We start from the raw sequence: 23,930 nt of genomic DNA, 5'->3' as shown, positions 1-23,930 counted from the left end.
ATGAAAGGGTGGACAGATGGATGGCTGGATGGATGTAAGGATGAAAGGGTGGATGGATGAAGGATGGATGGATGGATGTGTGAAAAGGTGGGTGGATGAATGATAAGTGGATGGATGGATGAAAGGGTAGGTGGATGAAGGATGGATGAAAGGGTGGATGGATGAAGGATGGGTGTATGGATGGAAGGATGAAAGGGTGGATGGATGAAGGATGGATGTATGGATTGATAAAAGGTTGCATGGATGAATGATGGATGTGTGAACAGGTGGGTGGATGAATGATGGGTGGATGGATGGATGGAAGGGTGGATGGGTATAGGATGGATGTATGGATGGAAGGATGAAAGGGTGGATGGATGTATGGGATGGAAGGATGAAAGGGTGGCTGGATGTATGGATGGAAGGATGAAAGGGTGTATGGATGGATGAAAGGGTGGATGGATGAAGGATGGATGTATGGATGGAAAGATGAAAGGGTGGATGGATGAAGGATGGATGTATAGATGGATAAAAGGTTGCATGGATGAATGATGCATGGATGGATGTGTGAAAAGGTGGGGGGATGAATGATGGGTGGATGGATGGATGAAAGTGTAGGTGGATGAAGGATGGATGGACAAAAGATGGATGTATGGATGGAAGGATGAAAGGGTGGATGGATGAAGGATGGATGTATGGTTGGATAAAAGGTTGCATGGATGAATGATGGATGGATGTGTGAAAAGGTGGGTGGATGAATGATGGATGGATGGATGGATGGGTGGATGGGTAAAGGATGGATGTATGGATGGAAGAATAAAAGTGTGGATGTATGAAGGATGTCTGTATAGATGGAAGGATGAAAGGGTGGATGGATGAATAATGGATGGATGGATGTGATGAGGTCTAACAGGCGCATTTATGGTTGTCGATAGTTGTTGATGATGAGGAGTACCAGTTTCTAGAACCTTTTGTCGGAAGGGGGTCCTTACGCCTAAAAAGGTTTTACAAGGGGGTCTCGGCATCAAAAAGTTTGAAGACCTCTCCTCTAGATGATTATAAATAATGCAAAACCACATTGATAAGTTACCACAAAGCGGTGCGAAGGGACAAAAAAGCTCACTTTGCGGATCATTGATGAGGTAAGGAACCAAAGAAGACCTTAACCTAAATATATCGAGAGCCACGATACCGTAGCTCTAGTCACCACCACACAACCCTGTAGAGATCTCCCAATATGCTGATGTTCTATGGTCCCAAGCAGGGATACCCAAGCAGGGATACCCCATCAGTATCTATGGGCCCGTAATCAACTAGCTTATAGTGCCTCACTTGCCCTCCTACCTTTTCCAGAGAGACGAGTGATTTGGCACCCCAGAACACAACACTGCCAACCCTCTCAGAAAACGTGGTAGCAGGCTGCCCCTTTCATTCTCTCACTCGTACTTGTCCATAATAAATAGAAAAGAGACACAAAGGAAGTTTATAATACTTTGTTTAACTATTGTTCTCTAATATGCAATAATTTCACCACAACTAGAAAAAGAATGCAGGTCAGTTATGTCAGTAGCATGATTAAAATACCATATACAATAAAAAGCCCTGTCATATAGCTGACAGATTTGCCTAAACCCACCCTCACTAAAGAAGCTAAGTGATAATAGATTATAGATCTCTGGGCTTAGTGGCAGACCCCATACCTTTGAATACATAGTTAGTTGCTCTACAACCCAGCTGATGCAGTCCTTTCATCTCAGGATTGCCATGATTGTTGTTTAGAACCAAAACTCACGGGTTATCTGACAAGATATATTATGTTCAAAAACAGTAGTTGCATTCCTCTATTATGTCTAGGTGCTAGTGTCTGACCACAGAGAATAACAAGGAGCAATGTTGTTTGACCTTATCTAGGTTGTTCCGACTTAATCCCAGGACAAGAACAAAATATAAAAAAATGTGCTGATTAAGTATGAAAATGCAATGTGGCACAAAAACAAGCAACATTTTTGGTAACGTGTGCAAAGTGAAAGCAGCCTACAATGTGCATAATTAGGCTAACATAAGGAAAACAACAATGGGCCATGTAGGAAACACACGACAGAGCAACTTTCCACAGCAAAAACATTTGTACTGGAACTAAATCCTAAATAAGCGATGTGTGCTGCTATGTATCACTTTTTGTGACTTTAGACCGGAACAAAATGTTGATAAATGTGGCCTCATGAGAGGAAATAGCTACATAACTTTTCCAACTCCTTGTTCTGACATACTGAGAACTTTGATCGAGGACATCAACTAAAGCAACACTCGCCTACCACCATTGGGAGCAAAGACCGTCACATTGATGCCCCATTGAAGTATGTGGCAAGATCACCCATCACTGCTTATCAAAAAATAAGTAGGTGAGAGATAAAGGAAAAAATAAAGGAGAGAAACAAGGAAGGAAAGAGAGAAACATCGCTAAATAGCAACAACTTTATGCTAGGAGCCTCTCACAGGTTGCAAATAGCATACAAATAGGTTGTCCACAGCTTTGTTCCATGCATACATCAGAGGTCAGTTAGCACAGATTTCAGTGCCCTGCATAGTTCTGGGGCTCCATAGAGCCACAGCAGGAACATAGTTCGCCCCACACACTGTGTGTGGAGGGGCTCACAAGAAGATGACCGAACTTTACATGCATTAAATAACCTTTATGGGCCCTGACAGAATTGTTCTATGAAACACTATGTAGAAATAACTTATTTTTGCTTCTGTTGAAATCATCATTGTTGTTGTTATTACCGTTATTACTATTATGTAAACAGGTGTAGTTTATGGCTCCTGTTGAAAGCAACCACCTCAAAATTAAAATTACAGACCCAAGCAGTATGCATTAGTAATGTGAAGGATTTGCTATCAAGGAAAACCATATCACTCAGCATCTGTAATTCTTTCCATAAAAAGAATATATGGCCTGGATTGCCCTGTTTAACCAACTCTAAAATATTTATAAAGTGAAAGTTATATTACGGGATCAGAAAGGGGATTTATTGTGTGGTGTACAGACTGCATATGGAGTTCATTTTAAAGGTTTAGAGTTGATTAAATGCAATAAATATGATTGATTCTGGGCGCAGGCGCTCCAGATCATGGCAGATTTCACTCATTCTTTCGTCATGAAGGCAGACTGCGCACTGATCCAGCACATTAGGGGTTTTCATCGCGCTGGGGCTCAGTCCGCACTTCATAATGTTTGCATCAGGGGGAGCTAACCCCCCGAAGTCAGAGCCAAGGTAAGGAGCCGCCCTACCTCAGCTGTGGAAAAAGAGCTCCTTTGCAGCAGGGACTGCACAAGCTTTGCGCGCCTCCTTGAAAAAGAGTGCGCAGTGCAACTTTAGTGTGTTGAACACTTCCATCTGTAGATATCATTCGCCCGAGAAAAACAAGATGGGGTTGGGAGGTTGGGCGCCATCTGACGAAGGCATAGCATGAGGTTATAAGAGACTTTACTCAAAGGTCAGATGCACTTGATGGTACTCAGATGAATCTTAGGTTGTTCGCCATCTGTGGTGCAGATCTTCAGGGGAGATTAATGAGGTGACCTGAACGTGGTGATTCATTTTATTCCATCTCTTCATGGTTAAATAACAAAGATCTAACCATATTTTGGAGTTTGGGAGGAAGATCAAACACTACCTGCTGAACACAAACAAATGGGCAGAGTAAAGAGACCTTGTTATACTAGACACTTTTATTCTTCCAGGTCAAAGGCCATGGCTTTGGTTGAAGCGTTATCAAAGAGCTTTTTCTAATCATGGCACGTCTTCTATTTGTTCAAGAAAAGAGGCGAATGCGCCCACTCTTCTTTTGTAAGACCATAATGTTATCCTAAATGACTTTGTAGATTTAGATTAGATTTCTTTGTGTTTTTTGAAAGAGGTTGAAGTAGGTGCCAAGTCACGCCGCCATGTGGGACACCCCCTGTAAGCGTGCTTCTGCACATGTGGCTGTTTGAGGAAGGAAGCCAAGTCATTAGCATCAAATAAGGAAGGATTGGAATAAAGAGGCACCTTATTGAGAAACTTTCAAATTTAAGGAAGCATGGTGGCACATTTTAAAGCAGTTAAAATAAATATGGTTCACTTCCATTAGGATGTGATAGAATTCATGAAACAAGCATTTACAATGCAATGGTTTCGCCTTTGGAAAAGTTAGAGCTATTGGCATTGTAAATGACAAACTTTGTATTTATGTGTTGGTTTTGTCATTTACATTGCCATTAGCTTAATCTCTCGCAATGTGAGACCTATTGTACCCTACGGACGAGCTCAGCAGACAGCAATTACTACCACACACACACACACACCCCGAGCCACACACACACCCAGAGACACACACACACCCAGACACACACACACACACCCAGAGACACACACACACCCAGAGACACACACACACCCAGAGACACACACACACACCCAGAGCCCCCCCACACACACACACCCACCCAGAGCCCCCCCACACACACACACCCAGAGCCACACACACACACATCCACCCAGAGCCCCACACACACACACCCACCCAGAGGCAGGGCAGCCCACATCTCACTTCTTGCTGTTTGAACAATATATTTGGGGACTAAGAGTGTATTGCTACGTTCTCCCTACCTCTCTTCACAGAAAAATCTAGGACTAACACAAAAACACACAAAATCTTTGACTCTGAGGAAAGGCAAGTAACCATATACATTGCTAATCCACGGTTTCTGAGGAAAAAGCAACGGCCAGCCACCCCGTTATTGTCATCTACCATGCACTGAAAAATACTTAGCCAACAATTGCTTTTCCATCCAAACCTGAACAGGAATGAGACTTATAGGCAAAGACACAGAAACTCGATCCATAAAGAATGGAAGAATACCTTGGCTGGCACCATTTTCTTGCAGGAAAATTAGTGATTACACAGAGAATACAAGGGTGTGGAAATGCAGGAAGCTTTGGGTGGTGTGACCTATTTACAATCAAGGATACGTGAGTGTATCATGCATTCACCATTGTCCCCAGGCTTTGTCCACCAGCTCCAAATAACCCATTCCTTTACAGAACTGTTTTAAGGCATAGCGCAAGAAGCCTGTTGCTTAATGTCCCCACTGTGGAAGGAGGCACCAGGGCACACACTTGTTGCAGCCCACCTGCACCCTCGGGCCTGCAACCATGCCCAGCAGCCCTGGGGATTCTGAATTTCAGGCTCAGTAAGCGGCAGCTGATCGTGCGCTGCCACTTACACGAACAAATGAATTGTTAACACGATGTTTGCAGAACTGGCTGTTGTCTAACAAGACCATTTCTTTAGGCATATCCTGTAAGGAATGTGCTTTTATAAAGAAGAGTACTGTAAGTAGGCCTGGTGGGGAAATTTTGTTATGCAAGGGTGATCCCGCACAATTTCCGAGTAATTCATATCATTTTATTCTTTTAAGTGTTTATGAATTTGTGCATTATTTTTTATCCAGTGGGAAGACGGTTTCAAGTCGAAAATACCTCATAGGAGCTGAGTTCTTGATGTAAGCCCCGGCCTCGAGCCATTTCCTGCTTGAAGGTTTGTAGGAAAGGTAACCTCTCAGTCAGTTGTTACCGGAGACCAGAGACAACTAACTGCCTTTCACACAAAATGCTGAATGTTCGCTAACCCTATTCCTTTTTCGTTATTTTGCCCACCCATAAGGCATGTGTTTCTTTATTTGTGTTACTGTTAGTTAACGTACGATAGCAACATAATCTGCTATCAGAGATACTGTTAGGTGAGCACTCCTGTTGCAGAGAACTGTTTGTAAAGTGTAAATTCTTGTAGATGAACTTTCTATTTGGGACTACTTAATTCCTACTCTACTATGACACTTCTTTCAGGGTGCCAGGCCGCGAGCTGTGGCAAGGGGTTAATTGCCGCGGGGGCAGGCCCCAGCAGATTCTAGTCCTAGCCTGGCCTCCATCAGTAGTTCACGCCCTCTGCAATTCGCTGCGGTGGGGGTGCAGTAAGTGTGCAGATTGGCACAAAGCATAACTACTGGTTTCTATAGTCTCACTCAAAGAGAATGAAATGTCACAAACAAGCACACTGAGCTAAAGTATTGTCACACATAAGCAATCTGAAACCTAAGCAGCTGTGTTGCCGCAGCGCCGGCCCGGCTCACCAGGCTTGCAAAGAAGAGCCTGAGACTGAGTGAGGGTACAATCTCCTAGGTGCACTTGCAATGCTATAAAGTTTGTTTTTAGGCTAGCACATGATTGAATGATCAGATTGATGAGATAATATACTGAGCAGCTGCAGCGAATGCCTGCCATGTTACTAAGAATTGCAGTCATTCATCATCAGTCTGTCTCTGGTTAGTGCCCCTCCAAGATCTTCTTAGAGTTTCTCGTTGCTCAAACAGCCATAATTTCTGATTATCTATATGTTTCCCTCTGCTTCCTTGCTTGATTTTGCTCGAGCGAAAGTGTCACACATAGTCATTGAAATGTCACAGATAATTGCATTGAAATTATGAAAATGTCACACACATAGCAATCTGAAACCGTCCTGGCCGCTATGAAAAACAATGTTCTAAACCAAGGCCTCGCCTGGTCCATGCACCTCCTTGAAGCCGGGACCGGGGCACAACAAGCTGCAACAGCAAAACAAACTACTTACTTGAACTTCGAGTTCGGATTGGAATTGATTCGGAAATCGGACAGCGGGACAGGCTGAGCGTGGGCGGGCTGCCTGGGCTGCTGCTTTCTTTGTTTTGTCTTAGTTAGAAGGATTATTAGGCAGAAGTTGTTCGAGTTCGTTGTCTTGTCTTCTGTTGTTATGTTAACTTAAATTATGGCTATGCGCGCCGCCGCGCCCGGGCGCCCCTGATGCCACGCACATGCCGGCCGCCCCACACGCACCTGAGTGCTGCTGCTTATTGGCCCGGCTGGCTGGCGCATGATGTTTGTGCGTGTCACCACCACTCAGCAGCACGCAGCCCCTAGTGCCCACGCGCATACGCGGAAGTGCAGAACAGAAAGTGAAAGCATGAAAGGCCTGTCCCACGGCCCGCCGCCATTTCATAGAATCAGGCGGGCGGGCTTAGTCAGATTAAGAATGATAACAGTTATCTTAGTATAAGCCTGCCTGATTCTATGAAATGGCGGCGGGCCGCGGGACAGGCCTTTCATTCTTTCACTTTCTGTCCAGAGTGACTCCAGTCCAGACAGTCCGACACACACTCACCAGTTCACAGGGTGACACCGGCGGGGGCCCCTCCACCATTTCGGACTTGCTTCTTGGGCCCCGGCCCCTGCCGGCCCCCCAGGCCATCGAAGAAGTAGACCCTGACTCGGGCCCGGCCCGGCCGGGGCCCCGCACGCACCATGGCATGAAATCGTTTATTTTCGAACACTGTGACTGACTGTCACTTCACTGACTAGACTGACTGTCTCAGGGTGGGTGGCCCCGGCCGGCGACCGCAGCCGCACCATTTGCTAGCTCCTCCAGTCCCTGTCCCACTCCAGCCAGCCTCCCAGGGGGGGCCCACCGGGCCCGGCCGGGGCCCCACCCGCACCATCTCAAACATACTCGCAGGGGCCCCGGCCCCCTGCCGCAGCGCTGCGCACCATTATGAGCCTCACTGCCTAAGCCCGGGAAAGGAACGGCCAGCGGGAGGGGGGGGGGCGGGAAAGGAACGGCCAGCGGGAGGGGGGGGGGAAAGGAACGGCCAGCGGGAGCGGGGGGCGGGAAAGGAACGGTCAGCGGGGGGGGCGGGGGTGGGGGCGGGAAAGGAACCGACAGCGGGAGGGGGGACAGGAAAGGAACCACTCACCTGGACTTCCTCGGCCGGCGGTCAGCCGCCAAATGGCCCAAACAAACCTCGACGAGCCCAAAAAAAAAGCCACGCCCACCGCTGCATGACGTGACCAAAAGAGAAAAATTCTCGGGAACGCCCCCGAATCTGGTCCGGCCTTGACGGACAGATCCGGCACCCAATGGCTAGCCTCCATTTATGGAGCTAGCCAATGGGAGCCGGGGGACGTTCCTGAAGTCCTTATTGTAAACAATGGATTTCACCTGCGCCGAAAAGCTGCGCAGAGCGCAGCCTTCGGCAGGCGAAACCCAAAAAGGGGATTACTTGGCCTCCAATTCACAATACTGCTTTTTCATTCAGCAGGTTTTAGATGCAACACATTCAGTTGTACCTTACTTTATTAATTGTAATCGTTTTGAATCACCTTCAAGCAACATTATTTTTCTTTGATGCATTCAAAAGATACATATTCCACTTTTCAGATAATAATTCATCAACAATGTGAAACAAATCTGTGCAAAATGTAACAAAACATTAAAAAATGTCAACACATTATAACTCATGTACACTTTCAAATGGATACACAAGTCAATATTGTTAACAATCAGCCTGCCTGTACCAAAGTTATTTACACTTTGTGTTTTTTAAGGAAAGCAGACTAACTACGGGGAAATGGATATTTTCGTTCTCTCTACGGGTATACTTTTTGTTTGTTGGTAAACCCTCACAAGAGTCCAATTCAATTTGTTTCCGTCATAGGTTCAAAGGAAAAAAGCTGACGCATTTCCAATCCCCTTCGAAGTTTGGGGATTATTGTCAGGGCTGAACCACGGTGTAATGTATCAATTGTAAAACATAAGAGAGGAGGGTAAAAAAAACAACACCACAAATTAAAACGCTGTTTCTACACTTTCCTTCTATTTGTATTCCATTCTTAAACAACAGTTGATGTACCTGATGTTTATTGAAGTGACTAGCACTCGCTGTGCACCTTCTTTAATGTATTTGAGACACAATGGCCGGGTACCTAAAGATATTGCAATAGATTGTGTAAATGATCGAGTCTGACAATTCATGACTCGTTCTTATTAATCGCTCACTAGAAACTTACTTGGCCAATAAACGTTTCTTATGCATGTTTTCAAACTGATTCTCGTGCCTCACGCTGAGACGTTTCCATTCCTGTACATGTTTATTTGAATGATTGGCCTGAAAGATATATTGTTATGGCTCATTAGCGAGTTTGCGGTTTATTGAGTAACAGGGAAAGAAACGGGCAGCACTCGTCGTTATGCTTACTTAGAATTACTTCTTCCTTGTCCAAAGGTAAGAGTGTTCTATGTTTTTTGTGTAGTCACTTGTTTTCATTTAGGCCTTCATTTATATGTCGGACTCCATTTCCTACAAATTTAAATGACAGTCTAATTATTGCACGCTTCTCATCCTTAGGCGGACCGCTACTTGCAACAATGTTCTTTCGCCGTTATGGCTTAAGCGTATCACGCTAGTTCACATGGATGCATATTATTACACAATATCTTCACGCTCATTGATAAAGGCGGGTGGTTCAAGTTTAAGTTTGACAGTTTCCAAACCCGATAGCTAGCGTTTCATTTTCTGCGGTATACTCGCAAGAACTTTTACAAGACGTAAGAACAACGACTATTGTAAACTTATCCCCAAGAGTGTTGACGGAAGTTGAGAAGTCCGTCTTAGAATTGGGTATTACATTTGTTCCATTAACCAACACAGATTATGCAAATATGAAAATAGAGGCCTTGGAGTTCTGTCGCAAGATTAGATTGCAAGCCTTTTTCTTTCTAAAGGAAAACCCGGGAAATACTGGTTCAACTGGATTAGTTAAAAAATCTAACTTCATTCCACCGACTCATATGATGCCAAAACAGATTATCGCCTTCGAACATGCGGTTTTGTCTTCAATCAGATACTTGGAGAAACAAAAGCAATTTTCCAAAATGAACATCACAAAACAACAACATGAAGACATAAGGAATCTACAAAGAGAAGATTCAGTCATTATAAAACCGGCGGACAAGGGTGTTGCCCTGGTCGTGTGGGTCAAAGACCTGTATGTATCTGAAGCCAAAAAGCAAATCCTTAATAAGGAATGGTATTGTCAATTAAGTGAAGACCCGACATGTCAAATAGAAGGAGAAATTAAAGAGAAGCTCAAATGGGGATTAGACCAAGGGATCCTTGGTCCAAAAGAATTTGAATTTTTGAATAAATCAAATCCCAGGATCCCTGTAATGTATTTTCTCCCAAAAATCCACAAAAATGTGACTGAGCCACCCGGGAGACTAATCGTCTCAGGGTGTAAATCTGTGTTGGAGCCGATTGCCAAATACATGGATATTTTTTTTAAACGTTTTGTCAATCAAATGCCATCTTATCTTCGAGACACCACCAACTTTATCAACAAAATCGAAGGACAAATATTCTATGTCCGTACCCAGTGGTTAGTCTCATTTGACGTAACATCATTAGACACTCAAATACCACAAGAAGAAGCGTTGGAATATATGGAATTCTATTTAGAGACACGAATAAAACCTCAGAGAGTACCGACAGAATTCATATTAGATTTGGCCAGGATTGCGCTAAAAAAAACTATTTCAAGTTTGAGAACACGTTTTACATGCAGGTCAAAGGCTCTGCTTTGGGGGGTCCTTTTGCCCTGGAAATGGCCATTTTGTTGATGGCACTGTTTAAATAATCCATAAAACATGAAAAGTTGAACTTCTTTATTGCAGCACTGTCATGAAGGTACATCTTTCTTCAAAGTCCAGTCTGTACTGGCTCCCACTATCATTCCATGCATTCTTCAAAACCTCTGGAATGTGGAATACACTTGAAATACAACATGTCTCATGCAGAAGCATGAGGCAGGAGCCGTACATATTTAAAAGGTACATTACATAACAAATAAACTAAAGATATAACACATCTCCCTATTACCAAACTGACTTTACCATAATAAAATACATTTGAAACATGTACACTGAAATGCACCAACTATGTATAGCAGATAAATAAAATTGATAAAAAAGGACACTACATGAAATTTGTATATCTTTTAGGTACATTAATAACACGTCTAAAATCCTTAACCCTGCGGGCAATAGAATCATACTTGTCAAAATGTACATTATTTCCTGAATCATTTTTTCCAAGAATATTAGATCTTGGACATTTGGCCAATCTTCTAAAATTCCAAATTCTCCCATCTTGAGTCATAGCACTATTGATAAACACTTTCCTTAACTGAATGGGCTCACTGAACTTATCAGAACCTTTATTCATTAGACATGGTTTGAGAATCCTTACCCATTCTCCTACCTGAAAATCTTGTGATTTAGTATTCCATTTATTATCATACCACTTTTTGGTTTTAAATAGCTTATTTTCCACATGTTTGGCAATATCACCAATACTTTCCTTATCAGACACAAAATGATGGGACTTCTCTCTCAACCACCACAGTAGTACTTTTGACGCAGGATTTCTACCTTTGAAGAGTTTAAATGGGCTCACTTCAGTGGTGGAGTGAGGTGCAAGCGGTAATTCCACAAACGTTCTCTTAAAGCACTTACCCAATTCACCCCAAACTTGACAGAATCGACAATGAAACTCTTCAGCACACGATTGAATCTTTCCACCTGACCATTTTCACGTGGTTCATACAGAGATGTAAACCTGTGGATAATATTACACTCTTTGAGAAAATCAGCCATTTCCAAGGAAGTTAACTGAACACCATTATCAGTGACCGAAAACGATGTACATCCTTCTCTAGTGAAAACATCTTTAAAGAAATTTATCACAGAATCAGTAGTGGCTTTAGGAACGAACTTTACCTCAGGCCACTTTGAGTGGTAGTCAATAATTACTAGTGATAGCGTAAAGATTCTGGCAACATGTGAAAAGGACCCGAAATAGCAAACGCAATTTTTTTCCCACGGTTCAGATGGCCATCTAACAATCTTAAGTGGTGGAGTATGTACTTTTAACATCCTTTCACTTGAAACACACTCTGGACATTCTCTGACAGTTCTATCAATACATTTGTCATTCCCTGGCCACCAAAAGTAATACCTCACTAATCTTTTATGGATAAAATGCCAGGGGGGGGTTTATGTGCAATCTGTTGAATAATATCATACATGCCCTCTGGAGGAATACACTACCCTGATTTGAAAATGAACTCGCTTTCTAACTCTAACTCTTCCAGCACATTATAAAACGGTAAAAGTTCAGACTTCACTCTCTCTTTCCTTGGCCAACCATTTTTAACGTTTTTTTTTAGTTCCTCCCATTTGTTAATTTCTGTTCACATTCATGCCAAATTGTCTCTGTGATATCTTGGAACTTTTCTCATAAAACATCTCGAATGGTAAAAACAAAATCATATTAAGTTACCACACTGATCTCATCTTGCTTGCATGGTAAACGTGACAGTCAGCTGTCACATTTTTCTTTCCCGGTACATAGATAGCAATGAAATTATATTCCTGCAGTATTGATGTTAATCTGGCAATCCTAGCCGTGGAATCCCATCCTCCTCCTACTGACAAGATGTTGACTAAGGGTTTATGATCCGTCCTAAGCCTGAACTTGGAACCCCAAACATATAATCTAAAATGCTCTGTAGCCCAAACACAAGCAAGCAGTTCCCTTTCCATGACAGCATATTTACGTTCACATTCATTGAGTGTCCTTGAGGCAAAGGCGACATTCCGTTCATCACTTCCTTCCTTTTGTGAAAGCACACTCCTCAACCCATACAGACTAGCATCAACTGTTATCACACATTCTTTGTTCATGTGAAAAGGTTTGAGTTTGGGAGCATGTCATGTTTAATCTCTTCAAATGAATGTTGTTGCATATCAGACCATTCATATGTCACCCCCTGTCTAAGCAATTTCCTCAAAGGTTCCATTTTAGTGGCAAAATTAACATCAAATTTGCTGTAATATTCATACATTAAGGCGAATGAGAGTAACTGATCTTTGTTCTCTGGGGCGGGAGCTTTAGTGATAGCTTCTTCATTAGACTTTTTAGGAATAACACCATTACCTGAAAGAGTGTGTCCCAGATATTCCACAGACTCCATGAACAATTTGCACTTGTGTGCTTTAAGAGTTAAACCACTTTGCTCTAACCATGTGCAAACTTCCTGTACATGTTTTTCAGTAGTATTTTTGGAAACAACTCATCTTGAAAACATTTTACAAAGGTGTCTACATCTTGAAAACATTTTACAAAGGTGTCTACATCTCTGAAAATTTGAAACATGATTCTTTGGAATACTAACGCAGCGGATGCGAGACCAAAAGGTATTCGCTTGTATTGGAATAAGCCCTGTGGTGTTATAAATGCTGTAAGTTTTTTTGAGTCTTCCGTTAGTACAATTTGGTGGTAAGCCAATCTGAGATCAAGGGTGGAAAATATTTTTGCTCCATCCAACAATGAAACTAACTCATTTATATTTGGCAATGGGTGGCAATCAATTATGATGTTAGAATTTAAAGCTCTTAGGTCAACACATACTCTCAATTTTTGGTCTGCTTTTCGTACTAAAACTATGGGAGATACACATTCTGATGATTCTGTAGGTTCAATTATACATTCCTTTAATAGCTCATCTAACATGGTTTTAAGTTCTTCCCTGATATTGATGGGAACACTTCTGAGCTTTTGCACAACAGGTGAATGAATGCTTTTCAACACAATCTTATGTGAGAAGTTTTTGAGCTTACCCATTTTATCACAAAACACATTTTTGAAACACTTAATAAGATTACATGCCTTTTCAGATTTGGTCAGATTGTCATCAAAAGCATTTTCCACTACAGAAATAGTATCCATAAAACTGTCATCACATAAAGACACTGGTTCTTTGGAACAAGGTTTTAACATAATCCCCAATTTCCATTGGTCAAACCAACCTAAGACATTCACACCTTTTTGGGAAATATATAGCTTAATATTGGCTTTTCTGTGTTTGAAATGTAACTCCACTTGAAAAAGAACAATGATGTCGATCCTTGTGCCACAGAAACTCTCAGCAATAATATCAGAGTCTCTCAGATCATCCATAGAAATAGAATTTGCTATGGTATCACTATAATACTCCTGAGAAATAATGGTCCACGGAGAACCTTTTTCAGTATCAACATTGACATTCCTGATTGTACTTATGTTTTCTTCAGAAATAGAGAAAACAGCACCTCTACTATTAAAATGGGGACACTTATCTCTACATATGTTGCTAAAATGACCAATTCTATTGCAGATTTTACATTCTTTTTTCAATGCTGGACAACCTGAAAAAGAGGCATAGTTAGACCTCTTTCCACATCTGTAGCAAATGCCTTGAAAATTAGATACTTAGGGCCTCATTAGGATAGCGGGCGGAAAACCGCCCGACCGCCATGGAGGCGGGAAACTACCGCCCGCCGGGGCCGCGGATAAACCGGAGGCCAAATTAGGATCAACCGCCAACAAAGACCGACCTCGGCGGTAGCGGCCCAAGCAACACCGTCCGACGCGGGCGGTGAACACAAAAAAACGACCGCGGCGGTCAGAAAAGCAGCGGAAAAGCAACAACCCGCCGCAAGGAAAGCGGAGACACCGCACGGGAAATTAGGATATCCCCGAGGGTGTCGCATTCGGAACCGCTGTTACCGACCACCGCGGTCGCACACAGGAGTGAATGGGAGAGATAGCGTAAGAGTGGCAGCATAGCCACCGCAGCGGATGGAACATAAAAAACATGGCAGACGATTCCAAAACACCGCAGTGATGCCAAACATTGCATAAATCAAAGTAGCCAATTCCCCCAAATACATAAAACACATAACAACAAAATAATGCAAATAAAAATATAAAAGCACAGGACAACTCCCACAACACACCTGACAGCCAAATTCCACTTGGACACACCCACACAGCTGAGTATAAAACCACCACCTTCACTGACCACAATCCTTTACAACACTCCAGAAGAGAAGGCCATACACCACATCTGACAGGAGAGGCCAAAGAGCACAGCACATACACACATCCACCACCACCATCACTACCACCATCACACCAGCACCAACAATCCCCCAGCACACAACACACCTCACACATCAACACCACAACCGCCACCCACACACCTGCACCCACAAACACTTCAACCACCACACACCATGACATCACAGAAAATGCCCAAATTCACAGAGAGTTGACAGTCATGGTCAATGAGATAGTGAGAGTGGAGCCACAACTGTTTGGTAGCCTGGTCCAACAGACACCATTAGCCACGAGGACACAAATGTGGGAAAGGATAGTACAAAGGGTCAACGCAGTTGGGACCACCCGAAGATCCAAGAAGGAGATCATGAAGCGGTGGCATGATCTCAAGGGTTGTCAAAGAGAAGAGGAGCAAGAACTGGGATCTGGCGAACGTGACTGGCAGTGGCCCTCCCATCCCACAGAAAACATTCACACCTTGGGAGGAGAAGGTGCTTGCCGTACTGCATCTTGAGAGTCTCACAGGAGTAGCCGGGGGAACGGAGGCTGGTAAGTACAAACAAATGGCAACCAACACACTGAGAAGTACTTCCTTGCACAACCCAAACACCATCACACTGTCCACCCTCACCCAACAGGTAGCTAGCCACCTTGCTTGGGAGGCCAGTATGGGGGAGGGAGGTCTGTACAACAACTCACACCATGCCCCCTGTACCACAGCCTACCAAGATGGATCCCCCCCAACACCACACAGAAGCATGTGTCAGCCATTGCACTGTTCACCCTCACCTAACAGGTAGGTAGTTATCCTGCTTGTGATGTCTGTCTGTTGGAGGGAGGCCTGCACTACCACTCCCAGCATGCCCCCTGTCCCACACTGCAGCAGCATGGAGGCCTCCCGCACCCAGGACCATGTGTCAGCCATTGCACTGCTCAACAAACAGACTTACAGGTAGGTAGCCATCTTGTATTGGAGCACTGTTTGGGGGTGGGAGGCCAGTATCACTACTCCCAGCATGCCCCCTGTCCCACACTCCAGCAGCATGGAGGCCTCCCCCACCCAGGAGCATGTGTCAGCCATTTCACTGTTCAACAAACAGACTTACAGGTAGGTAGCCATCTTGTGGTGGAGCACTGTTTGGGGGTGGGTGGCCAGTATCAGTACCGGCATGCCCCCTGTCCCACACTTCAGCAGCATGGAGGCCTCCCCCACCCAGGAGCATGTGTTAGCCATTGCACTGTTCACCCTCACCTAACAGGTAGGTAGCTATCTTGCTTGTGATGTCTGTCTGTTGGAGGGAGGCCTGCACTACCACTCCCAGCATGCCCCCTGTCCCACACTCCAGCAGCATGGAGGCCTCCCCCACCCATGCCCATGTGTCAGCCATGGCACTGTTCAACAAACAGACTTACAGGTAGGTAGCCATCTTAACTCTTCCTGATGTCTGTGTGTGTGTGTGTGAGACCTGCATCCCTACACACAGCAACAATTGCATGCAATGCCTTGACACCTGACATGTATGAGTAAATGATGTTCCTCTGCACTATGAAATTACACACAGTGTTGCAATCAATAATACTAGTGGAGACTTCATAATTGTGTAGTGTACAGACAGTCGATGATACACAGATGATACAATACTTACACAGTGCCCAACACTGACCATTCCCCATCTAATCCACAGGTGATGAGGAACTCACTGCTGAGGACCACAACAACGAACAGCAGAGCCAGTCTCCACCCCCGGTACATGGACTCTCAGATGTTGACTCCCAGGACAGTTTGGACGATGAGCTCCAGCCCATCTGGTGTGCCACAGACCCACAGATCCCAAGACCCCATCCTTCCCACCACCAAGTCTGCTGCAACAACAACAGCACAGGAGACCCCTGCAGTCACGGCCGGTGCCTCCCTCCACCACCGCCGCCACCACCACCACCACCACCACCAGTACCACCAGTACCACCTGCAGCACCCTCCCTGTGCCAGGGGATGATCAGGCCACACCAACAACTGTGGAGGGCAGGGAGAGTGTGCGTGGAGTGGACCCACAGTGGTGAGGCAACAGGTCCGTGGCAGCAGGACAGGTGGGAGGGCCAGGGTCACCACCAGACCTCGGGAGGAGTAGACACCATCCCTGGATCACTTCACCAGAGTTGTGGAGGCATACCAAGAGGTCCAGGGACAAAGTGGCCGGTCTGATGTACTATTAAGGGAGCTCATCCTGCTGATGAGGTCCATCGACAACCGCCTTGGACAGATGGTGGACCTCATGGGCCAGCAAGCGGCGTTGCAGAGGGACAGGCCTGTGTCCCAACCAACACCTCCGCCCCCTCCTGTTGTGCCGCAGGATGACAGTGCACCATCCTCCCCTGCGCCAACAGAGATTGGCGAGTCCCCTGATGCCGCTGGCCAGTCAGCAGACCCCCACCGACAAAAAGATCAAGGGGGCGTCCAAAGAAGAGCCTGGGAGACTCCGGAGGCAAAGCACCTGCCACACGCCAGTCATGTAGCCAGCCCTGATGGCAACCCTCTTCCCCACTGCATTGACTGCTTGAACTGTCTTTCCCCACATTTCCTTGGCAATGGCACTTGTCTGTTGGACTGGGTCACCACATCCATGTGGTGTCTACTCTTGCATATCATCGACCATGACTGTCAACTCACTACCTGACGCACCAGATTTTGTGCAGTATCGTTTTAGTGCAATATTTACAGTGCTGACAATGTCCATGATGTGTCCAAATGATGTACTGTATGTAGGGCAGGATTATTCTGAAGCACCTAGGGAGACAGAACAGAACAACAGTCACTGGTGTCATTGTGGCATCACAGACAGAACACTACACAAAACATACACAAGACACTACTGGCATACAAGACAATGGGCTGCAGGTGTGAACAAATAGAGTCCAGTATACGTCCCAATATGGAACGTCAATGTCACATTTACCGCATACAGGTGACTAAACATGTGCCTGTCTATTACATCCGCGCATAGCCATTCACAACAACAGCAACCACACCAGACAATGTGCACGTCGTACCTCGTCACCCACCTTCAAGTGAAGTAGCGGTCGATGAGCTGTTGGCGCAGGTCAACTTCTTCCTCCTCTCCACTGTCATCATCACTGGACTCAGGTCCTGGAGCAGGTGGTGGCCTTGGTTCCTCACCATCGTCCAGGAGCAGGGGGATCCCCTTGTGGATGGCCAGGTTGTGCAGCATACAGCATGCCATAACGATCTTGCAGACCTTCCCAGGCGAGTATATGCCAGTGCACCTCCTGTCCTGTCAAGGCAGCGGAATCTTGACTTCAGCACGCCAAAAGTCCGCTCAATTACACGTCGGGTCCTGCCATAGGCCTCATTGTACCAGATGTCAGCCGGGGTCCTGGGATTCCGTAGCGGGCTTAACAGCCATGGCCTACTGGGATATGCAGAGCCACCTATGAATGACAAACACCCATTGCAATGTTGCACAGCCAGAGTGCAGCAGGTAACACACAGCATGCCATATCAGTAGGCATACTCACCCACAATCAAAGCACGCTCGGGATGTAGATTTTCCATCATCCGTGGCACCATGCTGTTCCTCATGATGTACGAATCATGTGCAGAGCCAGGAAATCTTGCACACACATGGGAAATGGTCATGTCTGCAAGGCACACCACCTGCACATTGATAGAATGATAATGTTTACGATTTCTATAATTGTGCTCTGTTGCCTGTGGTGGCACCAGACCTACATGGGTGCAATCGATGGCACCAACAACATGTGGGATGCCCCCAAGGGGATAGAAGTCACCCTTCACACCGGCCAATTCTGCTCCCCTAGGGAAATGAATGTAGTGATTCCTATAGAGCATCATGGCTGCAAGAACATTCCTCAGCACCTGGCTGAACATGGGCTGCGACATCCCTCCAGCGCTAGCCATGGTCTCCTGGAAGGAACTAGTTGCAAAAAAGTGGAGGGCTGCCATCACCTTGTATGTGGGTGTGAATGCAGTTGGATAGTGACGGCGAGGCTGCAGGTGGGGCTCCAAAAGATCACACAGGATCTTCAGTGTTGATCTGTCCAGGCAGAATTTCTGAATTATTGCAACATTCTCCATGTCCTCCAGCACTGTCAGGTGACGTAGGAGATTTGGCCTCCTTCTAGTTGAGATGTATATTTGAAAATGTCAGTGACAACCACCATGAGATGGCCACAGCACATACCATCAATGATGTCATGGAAAAACAAAGACTGCCTGAGAGATGCATGGCACACCAGGTTACATGGGTGGCCTTTTGATACACACAGAGGGCACACCTCTCCACTAACAATACGCAAGTGCCACAAACACATCGGTGAATGTGAATGTACACATACTGAACCACACATTTCGGATGTGCACGCCAGGTGCTGTAACATCTGAAAATGTGTCTGAAATTACCATGACTGTATCATACCCATCTGCTGTACCTGTCACACCTCAATGCATCATGTAAAGTCTGCACACATCCATCAACACAATGATCACAGTAGCAGGAAAACTTTCAGTTGTTTGCATGAGCTGATGTGAAAGCACCAGTCTGGTATGATACCATACAGTGACACAAGCCTTGTCAAGGTCAGCACTGACACACAACACATTGATTTCTTCAACATCATTGACACCAGCTCAGGAGTGTCAAGCATCATCAACCATCAAATTCATAACTAACATGGCAGGGTCCGCAGACCAAAGTGTGTCACACAGAATGTGCGTCCACCTGTGGATGACATGGAAGAATGGCATTGTGTGTACAATGATGTGCCCTTCACCATGTTGCCGCTGGGTACTGATACAGTGTTCACGATGGACATAGCCATTAAATGTTATGAAAATGGCGGTACCTACCGCATGGCCCCGGCGGTGTGACACCAGCACCACCCCCTTCAAAAGTGCGGTAGCCATTGGCGTATGGACATGTGTAGATGGCGGTGGGCATGCTCCGCTGCATGAATCGCGGTACCTACCGCCTGGCCCCGGCGGTGTGACACCAGCACCACCCCCTTCACAAGTGCGGTAGCCATTGGCATATGGACATGTGTAGATGGCGGTGGGCATGGTCCGCCACCACGGAGGCGGTCATTGGATATTTTTGAATGATGCACTATCGCGGTAGCGCACCCCGGGCACCCGTGGTGCTTCACCGCCATGGAGCATTGCCTACAGCCAATGGGAGCGATGATCACGGTGGCATGATGCAGATTTGAAAGTCGGTGAAGGTGTGCTCTGCCACCGCGGAGGCGGTCATTGGATACTTTTGAAAGAGGCAGACCTGGACAACCAATTGCTGCTGCTTTGCAGCTTCCATACGACCCCAGGGGGCTATAAATCTGTGGGAGTGAGCCTCACATTTCCACTGCTCACAGAGCCTGCTGCCTGGGACCCTCTCCTGCTGCTGCCTGGGACCCTCTCCTGCTACTGCCTGGGACCCTCTCCTGCTTCTGCCTGAAGAGCTTGTTGCCTGGGACCCTCTCCTACTGCTGCCTGGGACCCTCTCCTGCTGCTTCCTGAAGAGCCTGCTGCCTGGGACCCTCTCCTGCTGCTGCCTGGGACCCTCTCCTGCTGCTGCCCGAAGAGCCTGCTGCCTGGGACCCTCTCCTGCTGCTGCCTGGGACCCTCTCCTGCTGCTGCCTGAAGAGCCTGCTGCCTGGGACCCCTCACCACTCACTTCCACCACAGGTGTTCCATGTCCACAGGGATGGCAAGTCCATTCACAAGTGAGGAGCTGGAGGTCCTTGTGGACGAGGTGCTGGCACAGTACCCAAGGCTGTTTGGTGGTCCCAATGTAGTGGTAAGTCTCCATGAAGGTAAATGTAGGGCATGGGTGTGTCAGACGTGTAGTTGTGCAGCTGCAGCATATGCCTGAGTGTGTGGGGTTGTGTCAAACACTAACAGACAAGCTGTCTCCAGGGTGAGGGAGTGTGTGTGTCCCAATGTCACTCTTTTCCATGCCTGTACTTGTATGTGTGTGGTACGGGTCTATCGCCAGCCCCGCCCGTACCTCCCGTTTTCGGACGCTCACCCTTCACGGCAGCTTGCGAGGAAGCGTCCTTGGACACGGCCCTGACAACCAGCACCCCACCCCTCTCTGTCTTTCAGGGGCCAATCAGGAACGGACGACTCCCGGAACAACAACCACCTGATCCCGGAAGTCCCGCCTCGGAATCACCGCCGGAACCAGGAAAAAGTGGAAGCACAGACAGAGACTCGTTCGGAGCAGCGATCTCGCGGCAGGAGGCTCGGACCGGCGTTGTAGCAGACCAGACGAAGGAAGAAGAAGAAGAGTGGAGCGAAGACTGGTGGAGTCCAGAGGAGGAGGCTGGAGAGCGGCCGCAACTCACTTGGGAGTTGCGGCGGAGCGTGACCGCCCAGATCACCCCCTCACCGGAGTACCTGTTCCATCGCCCGAAGGAGACGACCGAACATCATCGCCAGGAGCTCCATTCCCGAAATACCTTCTCCCCGCTTGTAAAGACTTTGTTCTTGAGACAATTAAAAACCCATCATTGCACACTACATACGGCCTCCTTGCCTGATTTTCCGGCCCGCCATAGTCCCACGATCACAATGTGTGAGTGGGGTGTGTTACATTGTCAGCCATACAGGGCCAACGGATGTTAGCCATGTAGGTGCCAGGACAGTAATTGCTTGTGTGAATATTTCAGTGTGCCCCTGTAGTCTGAGTCAGTGTGACCCAGAGAGTAGGTTCAGTGCCTGCCCACCCAAACGATAAAACATCACCAGACTTACATGCTCCTTGCTCCTGTTCCTTCACACTGAATAGTAGATATGCCCCATCTGTGCCATGTATAATTTCAGACTTACACACTTCTGTTGATGCATATTATATTGAGGCATCCTGCATTTGTGAGATTATCATGGAGCCTATACGCCCCAATGTGTGCATGTAATCACAAATGTTTGAGCAATGCAGAGTGCCCTTGTGAGAGGTCCCCCAGTTTTGGAGGGAGGGAGGTTACAATTAGTCCTGAGTCTGTGTCTTGCTACTGTACTGATAGATGTTGGTATCTGACATTGTGTAACTGGTCATTTACCCTTCTTTTCTCTCATACCTGCAGCTCAAGGTACACCAGCGTAAGGCCCTGTGGAGGGCCATTGCAGAAAAGGTGCGGGCCCTGGGGGTTTTCAACAGATGACGCACCCACTGTCACAAGAGGTGGGACGACATCAGCCGGCTGGCAAAGAAAGGGGCAGAAATGACCTTGGGGATGCTACCACGCACAGGGCATTTGGCACGGCGCAGACTGACTCCACTAATGGGCCGCATCTTGGCAGTGACTCATCCAGACCTGGATGCACGTCTGAAGGAGCATCGGCAGCAAGGCAGGGATGGTGAGTATCTGGGGAGGGTGAGTTTTGCTGGGAGTGGATGCATGTGTACAGGGCCTGTTGCACCGGTGACCCATGTGATGTGCGTGTGTTGCTGTGATGTGCTGTGTAGTGTGAGTGGCTGCTGTGATGTGTGGTTGTATCAGGCATTGCCCCACCCTGGCCTTACTAAGCGGAAACTCCCTGCTGTACTTTCGCATTGCCAGATGGGTTAGGCTCCACATGGTCATTCATCATTGGGATAGTGTGGGGAATCTATATTGGGGTGAACTGCAGTGTCAACTTTCTGAGTGTGACTTCATGTATGCCTACTTTGAAGGCACCATGATCGTTGAGGCCCACACATCTGACAACAATGTGCCCCAGATTACCACATGGTGCCTGCTATGGCCTACTTGGCATTGTGGCATGTAATGTCATAATAGGTGTGTGTGTTGTCCCCTCCTGTTCCCTGAAGGTCTGTCAGTGGTAATAAGTGTTGTACCCACACCATGTCCCTAGGGCAGGGCAAGTTGGGGGGGGGGGGCACTCCATCTACGGGCAGGGTGTAGTGCTGTGTGGCATCAACATGGCTCATTCATGGCAGTTATTCTGCGTTACAGGCACTGTTGTGGTCTATGTAGTGTGTTGCTGCACAGTGATTGCAGGGTTTGGTGGTTACCATGTTGGTTTGGGGCTCTCCTGTACTGCATTGATGTGAAATCGTGTGACCAGATGATGACACTTACACAACCCTGTATCCCTCTCTAATGCAGATTCGCAAGAGACCATGGAGGAACATGAGCCAGAAACCAGTGGTGGCGAGAGTAGCACTACAGCTGCAGCGGAGGCCAGTGACACAGAGCCCACCAGCGCATCTGAGGGGGACAGAAGTATGCAGGAGGAATCCGTGTCTGAGACACAGAGTTAAACAACAAAAGGGTGAGGTAGGATCTGAGGGACAATCTTTAAAGACCAAATTTACTCCATACCCCTGAGTACATACCTAACTTACTGAAGGGAGTAAAGTGGTCTGATTTGATATGACCGGGAGACCACGACTACGGGAGCAGATGCAGTTCACCAATATTACAAAGCCTGTGCAATCTCGGGCCTGAGTATGGTTCGCTACAGCCCACCCATTCGGCGGAACTTCGTCATCTGGAGAACCAGAGGAGAGGGGTCACCTACAGCCAAGGTGGTGACAAGGCTGATGTTGCAAGTATGTAAGACCTCCTGCTCCTTACGGAAACTCGGCCGCTCTGTTTGGACAGGATATGCAGGGACTGATGAAGTGCAGTGCAAGTGATACCGTGTGTGAAATAAAAATGGCTAGAAAGACAAAAAATATGTTTATTTGAAATTGTCCTGCTGCCATATATAAAAAACTGCCTGATAGTATTGAACAATTTGTAACTATCTCTTGGCTAGGAGTGAGGTCGACATGTTTCAGCCGTTTAGTTAATTAACTCGGCTTTCTTCAGGACCTTAAAGTGACATAGTGCTACTGCAAGTGACAATACAACGTGAAAAATATTGCACTAATGAATTCAGTTGAAGAGAGATAAATCAGTGGTGTACTACCACCCTACCAGACATGTGTTCCATGTATGTGTAGTAACTTCTTCATCCCAGCATTTTGTGGGGGTAGGCCTCACCTCGCCCGGCTATTGCTCAGTGCTGGAGGCCCCGCTCTTTCCGTCGGTACCTCGTCGCCGTCTGCGAGCAATGTGG

The 23,930-nt window shown here is 46.6% G+C and overlaps 1 long non-coding RNA gene across 1 annotated transcript in view; it reads left to right on the top strand.

Annotated features, from left to right (window-relative positions):
* The window catches only part of LOC144824508 (uncharacterized), an 81,926-nt gene extending 58,475 nt beyond the window's left edge, over positions 1-23,451 (top strand). Inside the window, exons 2-3 of the long non-coding RNA XR_013608988.1 lie at positions 21,947-22,220; positions 22,973-23,451. This is a non-coding gene — a long non-coding RNA (uncharacterized LOC144824508). The remainder of the gene's footprint in view (positions 1-21,946; positions 22,221-22,972) is intronic.
* The last annotated feature ends 479 nt before the right edge of the window (positions 23,452-23,930 follow it).

This window comes from Lissotriton helveticus, chromosome 3_1 (assembly GCF_964261635.1).
Source record: "Lissotriton helveticus chromosome 3_1, aLisHel1.1, whole genome shotgun sequence".
Taxonomy (NCBI): domain Eukaryota; kingdom Metazoa; phylum Chordata; class Amphibia; order Caudata; family Salamandridae; genus Lissotriton; species Lissotriton helveticus.
Note: the sequence above shows the minus strand (reverse complement) of the source record. Positions and strands in the feature narration are given on the sequence as shown.